Below are 14,624 nucleotides of genomic sequence, written 5' to 3'. Positions count from 1 at the left end.
GTACCCGTTACGGAGTTCAGTGTGTGTGCGCGCACGTGCATGCGGAGGTGTGCGCGAAAGCAGGGAGGGAGTGAAGGGTGAGGTGCTGTCTTCTGAATGCTACTGACAACCTCACAGAAGTGTTAGGGGAAACTAACACAAATTTAAGGGTTCACTGAATCTGGAAAATTATTCTTGGGTTAACTTGTTTGTTCATTTTCCGCAAGGCTCAGCGTTCTGTGCTAAGAAGGAAAGCAGGCAGAGATGGGGATGGAGTAAGCAAGCAAAGCTGTGATACTCCAACTGCCCTTAAGTGATGAGGAGCCATTAAACAAGAAGGAGAAAGGACTATGAAGGCCCAGTCGTACTTAATAACTGCCAATGCCTTCAGCTGTGAAAGAGAGCGAGCCTTAGGGTAACCCACTAATTCCACCCCCCAACACAGTCAAGACTCATTTCCACAAGTAAGTCCAGTATCAGAGGCCACTGTGGTCAGAATTGGAATATAACCATGTGTCGCTACACTAAATTATGCTTAAATAAAAATGAAATGCATCCATCCTATTTGTATAACAGAGGGATTAAATCAGCTATAATTTTCAATCTTTAAAAGAAAATTCCAAGCTTTTAAGTCTATTCCTAGTGAAAGATAATGTGACGAATGTCATAATAAAAAAATAACTTAGGAGGAGGAAATAATTCTTTATCCTTTTAAAATTTTCCCTATGAAATGCATCATTTTACCCTAATGCATTTCAACATACTTACCCCTAAATGTAAACTTGTTTTGATAAAATGAAGAGCATTTTAATCCAAATTGCACAGTGATGCTTCTACACTGATCTGTTATAACTTAGTAATCAGAGTTAACAGACTGCCTAATTAACCAAGTCATCATTTGCCAAGATCCAAATATGGGATGAATTGTGGGCCAAGGAGAAAATATGATGGACATGAAAATTATTAATTCAGGGAAGCATTAAAAGCATGTGGAGTTAAAGTTCTTTGCTAAATCTCACCACCGTTCATGAAGAGATTAGTGGTAGGATGGGAATAAAACACAGACTTACTGGAGCATGGACTTGAGGATATGGGGAGGGGGAAGGGTAAGCTGTGACGAAGTGAGAGAGTGGCAGGGACATATATACACTATCAAATGTAAATTAGATAGCTAGTGGGAAGCTGCCGCATAGCACAGGGAGATCACCTCTGTGCTTTGTGACCACTTAGAGGGGTGGGATAGGGAGGGTGGGAGAGAGGGTGATGCAAGAGGGAAGAGATATGGGAACATATGTATATGTAGAACTGATTCACTTTGTTGTAAAGGAAAAACTAACACACTATTGTAAAACAGTTATACTCCAATAAAGATGTTTAAAAAGTTAAAAAAAAAAAATCTTACCACCGTTAATACCCTTAATTTTTATAATAGAAGTAATATGTGAAAATAAAAAAATATACTACATTCAGGGTATATGGAGAAACATTTTTAGATCAACTAGTTATTAGTCATTGATACAATAAATTACTTTTTTAAGCCTTTGACAGCCTATGGGGTAAAAATCACAGACACCCTCTGATCGTAAGTAACATCCATTAAGTGCTTCCCAGGAACCACCATCATGATCAGTGCTTCATATGGATCAGTATGTTTATTCTCCATATAAACCCTAACCCTTGGGAAGGTACTATTTTTATCTTCAGGTAACATTCAAAAACTGAAGTTCAGAGTTTTTTTTTTTTTTTTTTTTACCCACAAGAATGTATGAATAAACAAACAATATCCAATCCTTTCAAAATTCTTAGAGAAGTGTTATTAGAAATTCTGTAATTTAACTCACCAAAACTTTACCCATGGAAGCTTTATTCATTCATTTGTTATGTACTTAGTAGGAGAAAGGCAATCGGGGTAACGTGAAAGATGCCATGTGGCTATAGCCCGGACAGAAATCCTTCATCAGCAGCTATTTCCCATCACTAACATCACTGGTATGGCCTAAAAGACATGTATATGTTAACTGGGCTAAGATATTTTATAAGCCGTTTTCCCTAGGTAATTCAAATCCAAGTCCTAATGTAGGGTTTCATTCTAGAAGAGACAGTAAGTCCACCAATCTGATCATTTTTCCCTTGGCTACTTAGTAACTCCTATTCATCCTCAGGGGTCCCAGCCAGATCTCAGGGCTTCCGGGAGGGCTTCCCATCTCCCATCTCCAAGTGCCTCCTCCCCGACCTCGTATATACGTGTACAGTCTGTCAGTATTCCTGTAGCTTCTCTATCACTGTATTATAATCGACCTTTCTGTCTACCTTGTAGATGTAAGTATGTTGAAATCAAAGACCTTGCTTTAGGACCTACGTCAGTGACAGATGGTTGGCGGACGGCTGGACAGGACAGATAGAAGGAGTACAGCAATGAATGAAGCCCAGGCTCCTTGAGGACAGAGGCATGGTAGTATTTCTGAGGCAAAACCCACTTCATCGATGTAAATGTCACTGGAGATGTCCAAGTATCAGGCACAGAACTTAATGGGGAACATCTCAGATGACACTCAATCTCGGATAGCTGGGCTATACGATATTTAAAGGTTCCTGCCAACTCTGTAATCCTGTATCTTCACTGTGCATCAAGTACAGTGCCTTTCTGAGCAATCCTGGATCCCGGACCAGGAAAAAAAATAGTTATAAAGGACATGATTGGGACAACTGGATGAAATTTGAATAGGGACTGAGGTTTGGACTATGTTTTATTAATATTGTATCAATATTACCTCATTGTACTGTGGTTATGTAAGAGAATGTCCTTGTTCCTAGGGTAAAAAAAAACAACCCTGATTTATTTAGGAATAAAAGGGTATGACAACTGCAATCAACTCTCAAATGGTTTTGAAAATAATTATGTGTAAGTATAGACATACGTGTGTATGTGTATTATTATATAGGTAGATCGATAAGACATGATAAAGCCAAGGAACAAAATGTTGAATCTAAGCAAAGGGTTCCTTGTGGGGAGTTCCTTGACTACTCTTGCAACTTCTCCAAAAGTGTGAAATTATTACAAAATTAAAAGCTGCCTGTGCTTCAAAAGACAAACCAAAAAAAGTACAGCGCCTTATAGGATATATATGCGCACTCTACCTTCGTAGAATTCTGTCCCTTTCTTCTGAAACCAGCACCCCTTTCACCCACTTTCCATCGTCTTGCGCAGGTCAAAGGTCATTCACCTCTCTTGAGACATGTGACCCACGCCAGGCTACCCACTGCCTCACACCTCCCCCACCCAACCCAGCCTTGCTCCAACCCCAGAAACAGTTTCTGTGATAGGCACATGGCACACAAGAGACCAATCACAGAACCAGGAAGAGCCAAATTCCAGGAGAGCTACTAGAACTTTGATAAACAAAGATTCCCTTCTGCTGGAGTTGCTACAAAAGCAGAGCGATGGATGGTTACATTGCAACAAACTGGTCAACAACTCCATGAATGAATCCAGCACAGAGAATTGCACGAGACTTGAGACCAAGACTTAACAGCGAGATCTGAACCCCCGACTCCAGATGCTCCTGAAGCTCATTCTACCAGCCAACTTTTCAGCATCGTGAGCCAATTAATTCCTCTTTATGCCTAAACTGGTCCCAAGTCACCCAAGAGACCTAACAAATGGTGGGCTTGGTATGTGAAGGCACAGACACATTAAAAATGGTCTACTGTTTGTGTTAACGAGGAGATACAGAAAATTCCAACCCCTGGAGTAAAAACTGCTTATTCGTTGGTCTTTTGCAACTGGCTTTTCTATATTTTTTTCAAGCCTAATATTTTACTGTGCTTTTAAAAACCTATTATCTGTTATTTTTGAATGTCAAAGTCCTTGGCATACAGCTTATGAATCTGGAATTCTATTGACCAAGGAACCAAAGATCCTCTAACTCTGCTACCCAGTGTTACCTGTAAGTACCCAGATCTTCACTTTGGTAAATAAAAAGCCTTCCAGGTGAATGTATCTCAAGAACTGGACCTGCTTGCTGGGAAAATGCCCCAGGTACAGGACTGCTGCTTTGGGACGGGGACTCTCTCGCCTGCCACACTTTTCCACACAGGTGATTGAGCGGAACAAATCGATCATTCGGTAGTCAGAGGCTAACACGAACTAAAATGAGGGCTGCAGAGATGAGGTTAATTAGAATAATGTACCAGAGAAAAATGACTCAAAGATCCAGAGAAAATGTCTTAACAGGTACCTCCAACTAGAGACTGAAGAACGCCAATTAAGTGGCTGTCCTTGTTCTGAATCACATCGGGACTGAACTTTTATTTCCCAAAGCTCCTGTACTAGCAAAAAGAATTAAAGCATTTGCAAAGGCTACTAAGATCAAACAGAGCTGGTTAGATGGCACTGAAGTATAAAGTCTCAACATGCAGCGTACAAGCAGCCACAGAGTGAAAAATGTATGTTCAAACAAAACCACGCTTGCAAATCAACACCCTAGGAAGATGCTTACATGGTGAAAACAATATGGTGCAGTGGTTAGGAGCCATGGCACCAGAGGAAGAGTGGTTGGGTTTGAATCCCAGCTCTACTTCTAATGAGCAGAGAAGTTTGAGGGAATCATTTCACCTCACTAGGCCTCAGTTTCCTCACCTGTAAAATGGACTTTTTAGAATCATACCCATCTCATAGAGTTTTTGTGAGCTAATATGTAAACTCCCACTAAAGGCAGCTATTACAGGGTAGACTTTTCACGACTAGACTGTTTCCCTTCACCGCTGGTTTTTGGAATTTCTCAGGATTAGGTTTTTCATGAGTTTAAAAAATTCTACTCTTCTCTCTCATTACTTGCAAGGGAGAAGGGGGAAACTACACACACAAGGATTGGTGGTAACATGAAATGCAAGTTCTTCTAGGCATATACAACTGTAGAAAACCATATGCATGCTTTATTCTAGTAGAATTTTTTTTTTAGTTATCATGTTTAAGAAGTGGGCTGGAAGTGAAGGAATAGATTTGCGTCACCGGTAACAAATGATCTGGGACAGAAACGGACAAAGACTAGGCACGGTCTCTCTTGATGTGAACACCCAGGGTAAATAAAGGTTGACTGATGGTCCGTCAGAAGTGGCAATGAGAGATTCAAGCCCCAGCAAATCATAACCAGGCTCACCTGGCCCTGAGAGGCGCACTGAAAGCAGCAACATTTCAAAACATCAGACAAAACCCCTTGGAACGCTCCTAAATCTTTCCCGCTGATGCTCAGGCATCAGGATATTGAGAAGACGGCTGCATGGGTGGCGATCCAGGTTGTCAGGCTTCCCGTGTAAACGACACGAATCAAGTCTCGCATTACATGGATCTGTTTCCCCTTTCGTGATTATTGTTTTCGTTTCTGAAACGGTATTTGGAGACAGGGGTGTTGCATGTTTTTTATAGATGGAAAAAAAGCTGGGTCTCTGCCACTGCGAGGGCTGTTATGAGTCTAATAAAGGTTTTTCCTGAATCGTTTGCTTCACTTAACTCCTGCTCATCGAACTTTAGCTTTTTTGCTTCTAAAAAGGATATTAGGAACCAAATTGGATGCCCTAAACTGTATTTTACTCATGCTCTTTTATTTTTATTAAGCTGAGAGGGACAAATTATAAATCAACAAAAATTAATGGCTTTTATTTTAAAATTTATTTATTTATTTATTTTTGGCTGCGTTGGGTCTTCCCTGCTGCGTGCGGGCTTTCTCTAGTCGCGGCGAGCAGGGGCTACTCTTTGATGCGGCGTGCAGGCTTCTGATTGCGGTGGCTTCTATAGTTGTGGAACACGGGCTACAGGCACGCGGGCTTCAGTAGCTGTGGCTTGCGGGCTCTAGAGTGCAGGCTCAGTAGTTGTGGCGCATGGGCTTAGTTGCTCCGCGGCATGTGGGATCTTTCCGGGCCAGGGCTTCAACCCGTGTCCCCTGCATTGGCAGGCAGATTCTTAACCACTGCGCTATCAAGGAAGCCCGTAACGGCTCTTTTAATTTCTTAGATAACCCTATGAGAGTATGTGACTTGATATAGTTCATCTTTTACCACCAAAACCTGTGGGATAGAGAGACAAATCCCTCTCTGTACTTGGGCTTTTACACAGCAAATGCACAACGAACAGCACAGTTCAACCAGGCCCCAACTAACACAACGTAGCAACCATAACAGACCCTCTACCTTAAGCAGGTGACAGAAATAAAAGCTCACAATGAAAGGTATTTACATCTATCTCCTTTCAATCCATACAGACTTGAATTTTCTTTCACAAAAGAGATATGTAAATTTTCAGGACCAATACGTCAAGGGTACAATTTTTTAAAAATATTTATTTACTTATTTGGCCACGCTGGGTCTTTATTTATTTATTTATTTACTTATTTATTTGTGGTACGGGGCCTCTCACTGTTGTGGCCTCTCCCGTTGCGGAGCAGACGCCCCGGACGCGCAGGCCCAGCGGCCACGGCCCATGGGCCCAGGCACTCCGCGGCACGTGGGATCCTCCCGGACCGGGGCACGAACCCACGTCCCCTGCATCGGCAGGCGGACCCTCAACCACTGAGCCACCAGGGAAGCCCACACGCTGGGTCTTTAGTTGCGACACGCGGGATCTTTGTTGCCGCCTGTGGGGATCATCTTCTTCTTTTTTTTTTTTTTTTTTTTTTTAGTTGTGGCATGCATGCAGGATCTAGTTCCTTGACCAGGGATCGAACCCGGGCCCCCTGCATTGGCAGGGCAGAGTCCTAACCGCTGGACCACCAGGAAGTCCCCAATTTTTTTAAAATTAGAATTTCCAGGCAACTTAAGATATGGTCTATTGTGAGGCAGGAGATCAAATGAGCTCTGATTACTTAAGGATGAAACATCTCCCCAGCCAGGCGGTGTAAGGACAGTGCAGGACCTTGAAGGTGCTTTTGCATGTGGGGTGGGCTCCACACACTGAGCCATCCCAGCATTTGAGGTTTATCACTGGCCTTACCTGAAACAGATCCCTCACATCCAACAGTCGACATGCTAACAGCAAACATAAAACAGGCCATCCCACCGCTCCCTCATTTTCCACTTTTTAAAGGTAATTCAGTGCATGAAATGAGCGAATCTAATAGGGAATCCAGGTTCTTCGCCATCTTTACCCCCCTTAAAATAAAGGTCACAAGAAAGGGCATTATGAGTTTTGTCAGTGTGGTTCCCAATACCCTCTTGTTGATCTTCCTGAATCAACAGCAACGTTACTCTGTTCCAGATCCTGTGCCAAGCACTGTACACACAGCATCTCATTTAACTCTTGCACGAACACTACGAGCTTATTTAGGTCATGCTATTCCCCCTGCCTCTGGTAAGTAAACCGAGGACCAAAGAGAGGAAGTAATTTGTCCAGGAACAAAGAGCCAGGGAATGAGAGTGCTGGGATTTGGGCTCGGAATCCAACATCCTTAAGTAACTTACACCATGCACCATAAGCTTTAGAACCAAAAGGCAAATGATTCTGTCTTCATGGGGAAGGTGATGATGTATAACCCTTTCCGGATGGGACACACAGAGTATCAAAGACTTGTACAAGGGACAGAGGAGGCTTCCCAGAGAAAACTCAAGGACAGGATTCTATTCCTATAACAAAGGTGATGTGGGGCTTCCCTGGTGGCGCAGTGGTTGAGAGTCCGCCTGCCGATGCAGGGGACGCGGGTTCGTGCCCCGGTCCGGGAGGCTCCCACGTGCCGCGGAGCGGCTGGGCCCGTGAGCCATGGCCGCTGAGCCTGCGCGTCCGGAGCCTGTGCTCCGCGACAGGAGAGGCCACAACGGTGAGAGGCCCGCATATTGCCAAAAAAATAATAATAATAAATAAAGGTGATGCGTATGGTTTTATTTCTTTTCTTACTCTCTCACCCAGGTGCAGTCCTCTTAGTACTGCATGAAATATAGAAATCCACAGCGAAATCCCAAATGTCCTCTGACTGCTTCAACAAATACTGACCGACAGCCTGCCTCCTATTCACTGGGCACTGTCAGCCATGAGGAAGCAACACTGAATCAGACAGATCTGCCTCTTGCTTATTACCTGGTTAACAGGTATATTCAGAAAGTGACAGAAGCTGTAGTAAGTGCAACAGACAAGAGGCTTGGGTGCCTAAGAGTGAGAAGGGGGAAGAAGGAAATCAAAAATTGTTCCAGGCAGAGAATCACAAGGTCCAGAGGCAAGGAAGATTTTAAGGCATCTGAGCACAGTCTAAATAAAATATTTGAAACCACAGAGCAAATCTTTGGTTTCCAAGAGTCTCTTGAAAAAGTAAGAGCCACTCCTTCAAGCCACTACTTCCACAGAGTCAACTAATCAACAGACAGCCATGGTCAAGTGGTCGCCAAAGCTTCTCAATCTCTGGGACATGTCACCAACTGGGCCGGTCCAAGAGCACAGCTGACGATCTCTGCCACAGTCATGCGGCAGCTTCTCTGTGCAAACGACACTGCTCTTTGAGGGCCGGTCCCAAGAAGACGTGTGGGGACCACGGGCTGCTTTGCAGACTCAGCACAGAGGCAGGGACCCGGATGAGGCCGGGCAAGACCGACCTCATGTAGCCTCAGCCTGCATGAGTGAAACCCTACTGAGTTTCAGATTATCATCAGCAATACCAACCTGAAAGCAGTTAGTGAATTCTGCTTGCTAGGCAGGCCCATTGTCTGAGTAAGTGAAAAAAAAAAAAAAAAAAAACGGAAGAAAGAAAGAACCGCTTGCCTCTCAGGGGAAAGCGTCAAAATGGGACCCAGAGATCTAAGTCCTGCTAGCGGGGCTGTCCAGCTGTATATGTGGCTGCAGAGTCCTTGAAGACGGGCATCAAAGCCACCTCCCAAGGCTTTACTTAAACTTCCAACAGAATACCAGGCGAGAAGCAATGGATTGTGAAATATACATTGTCTACCAGTACAGTAATGCCCAGTGAACCAGCCAGAGGATGGTAAAAACTCCTCAAACACGGGGATTCCCAGCACATCACCCAGGGTGCATGGCATAATGCTGGCATTTCTTACCTACCAGGAACTGTGCTAAGCTCTTTACAAGCATTATCTCGGTAATTCTTTATAGAAATCTAGCTCCTATTTGTATCCCCATTTCCCAGATGAGGAGGTCATGGCCCAGAAAGGTTAAGTAACTTACGCAGGGTCACTCAACCACTAAATGGAAAAGGTGGAATGGGAATCTAGGCTGATTTAACTTCAATGCAGACACTCTTACCCACACTGCTATCCTACATCTACAGCAGGCATTCAAGAAATGTCTGTGAATGCATCGGCTACCGTGTTTCGTGAGCATCTATCACAGGCTGGTATAGGCAGAGACTATAGGATGAAGTAAAGGGAAGTCTCTTCTGTGGGATGGTAATTTTCACAAGAATAAAATACAGGCCAATCTGGAATAGAGAAACTGGACAGGAGTGGCTCACTTGTCTCCTCCACCCTCCACAGTAAGCTTTCAGCAGACATATGGGGAAGAGCAAAGCAGAGATGCAGAGTAGACAGCACTGTCCAGTCTCTGAGGGATAGTTCAAAGCCATCAGTGGCAGCCCTCACACATACTGGGAACAACACAGTTGGGTGTGGGCCTGTATGTCCTAGGACCTCATGCAAATACTCAGGCTTTAACCAAAACTCCCATCCAGAGGAGAGAAAATCCATTTGACAATTCGGGAGTTTCAATTTTGGTTGATGGTTCTCATGAGACAGACATTTCTTTCTCAGATTTGCCATGGCACTTCTAGTAAGAATATTATGGTCCTAAAATATTTACTGAGATATGTATCTCTGCTGAGAATTGAATAAGCTGAAATTCAAACACGTAAAATTCAAATAAGACATTATACACACATATCAATCAAAGAAAGAAGGCATTCATCAAACTAAATAAAAATTAGACATGGAAGAAAAACTGACAGCATGATTTCATATAAGTAACCACAACTGCTGCTCAATGACCAAATGCACCTTTTCTTCATTACTGCTAGAACCTGGAATTTATCTGGGACAACAAATTTCTCAAGTCTAAGGGTCCAATTCCCAGATGCCCTTATATTAATATTAGGGGTGGATAAAAGGATGTAAAAAGAAGCCACTGAGCAAGACTTCAGGGAAAGTTCTTTAAAGAGGACCTCCTCAGCTGGGAGGACTACTCTTTCTGTTCCTTGTACTTTTGCCTCTTCCTTTCAGGATGTAGAAGCAGTGGCTGGAGAGCCAGCAGCCAGGATGTGACCTTGAAAATGAAGCAACACCTAAACAGGCAAGCAGAGCATAAAGACAGAAAGCACAAATTGCTCTCCCCGAGACATCTTTTATGAGAGAACACACAGCTAATTTTTTTAAACTCACATAGGTGCATCTCTGTTACTGGAAAACGATTCTTAAATGATAGAAGGACATGAAAACACTAAAGACTAGCCTACTATTTTTTGTCAGAAAAAAAAAAAAACCTAGGAATTCATGAATTGAGATTCTGATGACCCCTCTATTCACCAAGCTGTTTGTTTAGGTATGACTTTCCTTAATTAGTACCACTAGTCCAGGGAAGCATATTTGCTGAACCTGTCTCTATGTTTTGACATGCAAGGCTTGTGAATTTCAAACACACTTGTAGACATCCAAAGCATTATTATTTATTAGGGCCTATTTTAAAGGTGGAAGATCTGAAAACACTCTCGGGATCTGATGATTAAAGGAAATTTAATAGTTCTGTATCGGCATCTGATTTTTAGCCTGCCATAATCGATCCGCATAGCCCTTCATCCGTATTTGATATCAAAGAGGCATTTCAACAGCTTGTCCACCAACTATAAAGTAGAAGGAACGTACAGCCAAACCACATGACTTAGAAAATAAAAGAGCTTTCCCTCACACTCATTTAGCTCATGAAAACCCAATGTGATTAAAAGGGTGAAGGAGGTATATTCCACTAGGTGAACCATAATCACGGTATACGGCATCCATTACATTTTTAAGGAGTTTCGAAATTTTCAAAGTGCTTTCCTGTACGTTATATCTTGTTTCATCCTTACAACTACAGCCTGCTCCTACCTCAGTAGAAAGGGCATTATTTTTTTTATTCCCATTTCTTCTTGATAAATGGTTTGCTCAATAACAGAGGGACTGCTACCTGGTGAGGTATCCTGATTCCAGGTCATCTGTTCCCCTTTGATGCATTAGATCAGGGTCCACAAACTATGGCCTTTAGGCCAAGTATGGCCCACAACCTGTTTTTGCAACTAAAGTTTTATTGGATGCAGTCACGCCCATTTGTTTACCTATAGTCTATGGCTACTTTTGCGCTACATCAGCAGAGTTGACTAGTAACAAAAGAGACTCTGTGGTCCATGAAGTTAATAATATTTACCATCTGGCCCTTTAGAGACAAAGTTTGCCAACCCTTCATTAGATCACCCTTCCACAGATATGATCCAAGTTACAAATCCTGCTCCGAAAAGCCATAAAGCTATCGTGGAAGGCAATAAACCTACTCCTGCTGGCTATGGAACTCATGCTTGATAATGGGGCATTCCATTATCTTCTGAGGGATTACTGTATCCTGTATCATGTCACCTGCAAAGGTGGATGGCAATTTTTCATCGGTACACAATGTAAGTGTTGTTTGCCACTCACCCTGAACTTTTAACGTGTCTCACAGCCATAAAAAGTCTGGAGGTCACTGGTTGGGGGCATGCATAATGCCACAGGACTGCAACACACAGAGAGACACTGAAAGCAAAAAGAACAGAAGAGGTTAAAGCAAAGCGGCAAACCGTGTTGCCTCAAAAGTAACACATTCACGTAAGCCTTAGGCCTTCCTTATTGACACAGTGCTTTTACATTCAATATATAATCATGTATCTGTGTATCTATCTTGTCCTTTCCCTTCTAGAATCAGCATTCCATGTAGCTCATAATTCGAGTTCAGTGTTACAGAATTATAGCACAAAGATGTTACAGAGCCAAGTAAAACTGCTACTCTTGAAGCCACGATCATTCACTTAGGAAGTCTGGTTCCTTTCACTTCCAACATTTCTTATTTTTGAGGATAACTTCTAGGAATTACAATGTTATCTCCTTCTGAGAAATATGGGTAAGACGATCCCTGAGTCCCAGTGAAGATTTTCCTTTGGGTTTTGGTCTTCAGTCTCTCTCAATGCATTCAGTACAAGCGACCGGAGGAAATACACACGCAAACGTGTATGCACACGCACACACACACATACATCATCACCTTATTATTATTATTATTATTTTTAAAAGACAAGCTATCTCACCTGCCAGGCAAACACAAAATCTTACTCCCCAGAGGTTACAGTTCTCTTTCCATTGCATTTCAAATGCAGAAGGAGGCTGTGAAACAGCCCTCTCATGCAAACAGTCAGCCTGTCCGGGGGCTCACGTGTGCTGAGGCTATGCGTTTTCATGGCTTAGTTGGGTTATGAGTATCTACCAAATCCAATGCCAAGTAGGTAGAAGTTGCTGACAGACAAGTCAGCTCATCCTCAAGCAGTTTCAGCAAGTTTTTGTGAATAGCGGTCAGTAGCAAGGTTTTACATGCCAGGCCTTTTCTGCTTAGATCCTCGAGATGATAAGGACACCTGTACAGCCCTGAAGATGACAGGGGGACCCGCTGTGAGATAGGGAAATGGAACCACAGGATGAACAAAAAGCATGACCTCTTCTTCCCTGTGTGTGCGTTGTTCCCTTGCAAAAGTAAACTCAGACAACACTCCATGAATGTACGTGTGTTCTAATCTGATCAGACAGAGAAGTTGAAACCAAAAAGGAGATGTATGAAGTTTTATGATTTGAATAGTCGTGTATCTCCGGAAACGACATGGGCTGTCTGTCTACCAGGGCTCAGCAGACTGTTAAGTGGTGGTGCTCCCAGTGGGTGCCTTTTCTTGACAGGAGATAAACTCAGGACAGATTGGCGCACACTCTGTTTTCTAGGTATCAGGCACCGACGTGAGTGTAAACTGTTTGTCAAATACGTTACGGCCTAAGAATCGTCATTCCTATATGAGTTGAACATGCTGTGTTAGCATTATTCTCCTTCAACAAGGCGGCTGAAGAGCACGGTAAGAATGCATCAAAAATATTTTTCCAGGTAATTTCAGTTGGCAAAGTTCAAACTTAATTGGTGACCTCATTAATGAGCAACTGCCACCACAAGAAAGAGGACCCTTGTCATGGACTTATCAGAGCAATGAGATAACGAAGTTAATTATATTGTTTCCAATGGATTTACACTGGCTTCCGTTCAGGGTCTACATTTTCCAAACATTCGTTCTGACACTCCCGTGTGTATGCTCCTCTTCAAAACCTATCAGCTGTGGGCTCCTCCAGGAAACGTCGGCACATCACAGCCCTCACATCAGGGCAAAGCAATTGGAAAACTTTTCTACCCTTTATTATCTACTTGTAAAATGTTATAAGCCTGTAAACTAGTTAATTTATGAGCCGTGTTAATAATTTGCCCACACTTGATCACAGGTTTCGCAAACACGGTTTCCAGGGATGTGGGAGGATAATTTGTAGGTCCGGCATCTCTCCTAAGGGGACACTAACTAATTTGACACAGTAACATGACATTGATGGCGGGACCCACTAATGACCACACTCCAGGACGTGGCTGTCAGCCTGTCGTTCCAGTGAAAAGCGAGCCTGCCTTCGCCGCCGCTCAGTACACGATGCTCAACTAATTATTCAGACAGCGACATTAATGAGAGCCCTCGTGTTTATTTTCAACATACTAACCAGCGCTTAGCTTCCATTTGTCGGATATGGTCACTGATTAAAATATGGCTCATGAATAGTAAATCTGAAGTCGACTATAACAAAGGAGCACCCGAGAAAAAAATGAGGAGCAACTGATTGGAAAACCATCTTTGTCAACTTGTTTTCAGTCTCAAATTTCATCAAGGACAAAGTGACAGGTAGTAGGAAATGCTGTGAATACCAAGGAAAGTGAAAGGGATATTTTTAATCACCTATGGCCGTATACAATCTTGACTCTTGACCAAAGCCACAGGATCACCTTTAGGTCAAGAGCAACTTATATCTCAGATAAACTTCACCAACTTTATGGTACTGAGTGAAGATTTCTTTTGCAGTTAATTTTTCCATGGAATGACCAAAAGGTCTGTTGGCTTTCGTGTGCTTTTTCAATCTTACAAAAGTTTGATCTTTGATGAGGCTGTCTCAGATATGATCTTCACAAACACCACTGAATGTAACTGTGTTCTTTCCAAATCTACGGTAAATCTGTACTACAGAGGGTCTTTTTAAAAATGTTCTTTAATATCCTCTTTAGGTCTTGTTTCTAGTCTGCTAAACCTTGCAATCAAGTTCTTTCTACTTTAAATTAAATTTCTATTTTGGTATGATAAATTTTGTCCTTCATTTAATGGTGATTATAATCCTAAAATATTCATATAATCATAATTTAAAATGAATAACCTAAAAAAGGTGTGCTTAGATCCACGAGAGGTATTAAAAAATTGAAAATGGTCCTGACGTGGTTCATTGTAACATGGGCCCTTTGAATCAAATAACAATGGTAGTATTTCAACAAATGTCCTATCTGCCTCTGTGGATAAAAATTCCACTCAATACTGTGTATGCCT

At 42.6% G+C, this 14,624-nt stretch overlaps 1 protein-coding gene across 11 annotated transcripts in view; it reads right to left on the bottom strand.

Moving 5' to 3' along the window:
* Positions 1-14,624, bottom strand: part of FOXP1 (forkhead box P1) — a 602,646-nt gene that overhangs the window by 368,583 nt on the left and 219,439 nt on the right. For 8 of the 11 annotated variants that reach the window (XR_010842504.1, XM_067043615.1, XM_067043616.1 and 5 more), the window contains one exon: positions 11,626-11,721. The exons of the other annotated variants lie outside the window; for them this stretch is intronic. The gene's annotated coding sequence lies outside the window, so the exon portion shown is untranslated. The remainder of the gene's footprint in view (positions 1-11,625; positions 11,722-14,624) is intronic. 11 annotated transcript variants of the gene reach the window in all.

This window comes from Kogia breviceps, chromosome 10, assembly GCF_026419965.1.
Source record: "Kogia breviceps isolate mKogBre1 chromosome 10, mKogBre1 haplotype 1, whole genome shotgun sequence".
Lineage (NCBI taxonomy): Eukaryota > Metazoa > Chordata > Mammalia > Artiodactyla > Physeteridae > Kogia > Kogia breviceps.
The sequence above is the reverse complement of the archived record's forward strand: the minus strand, read 5'-3'. Positions and strand labels throughout refer to the sequence as shown.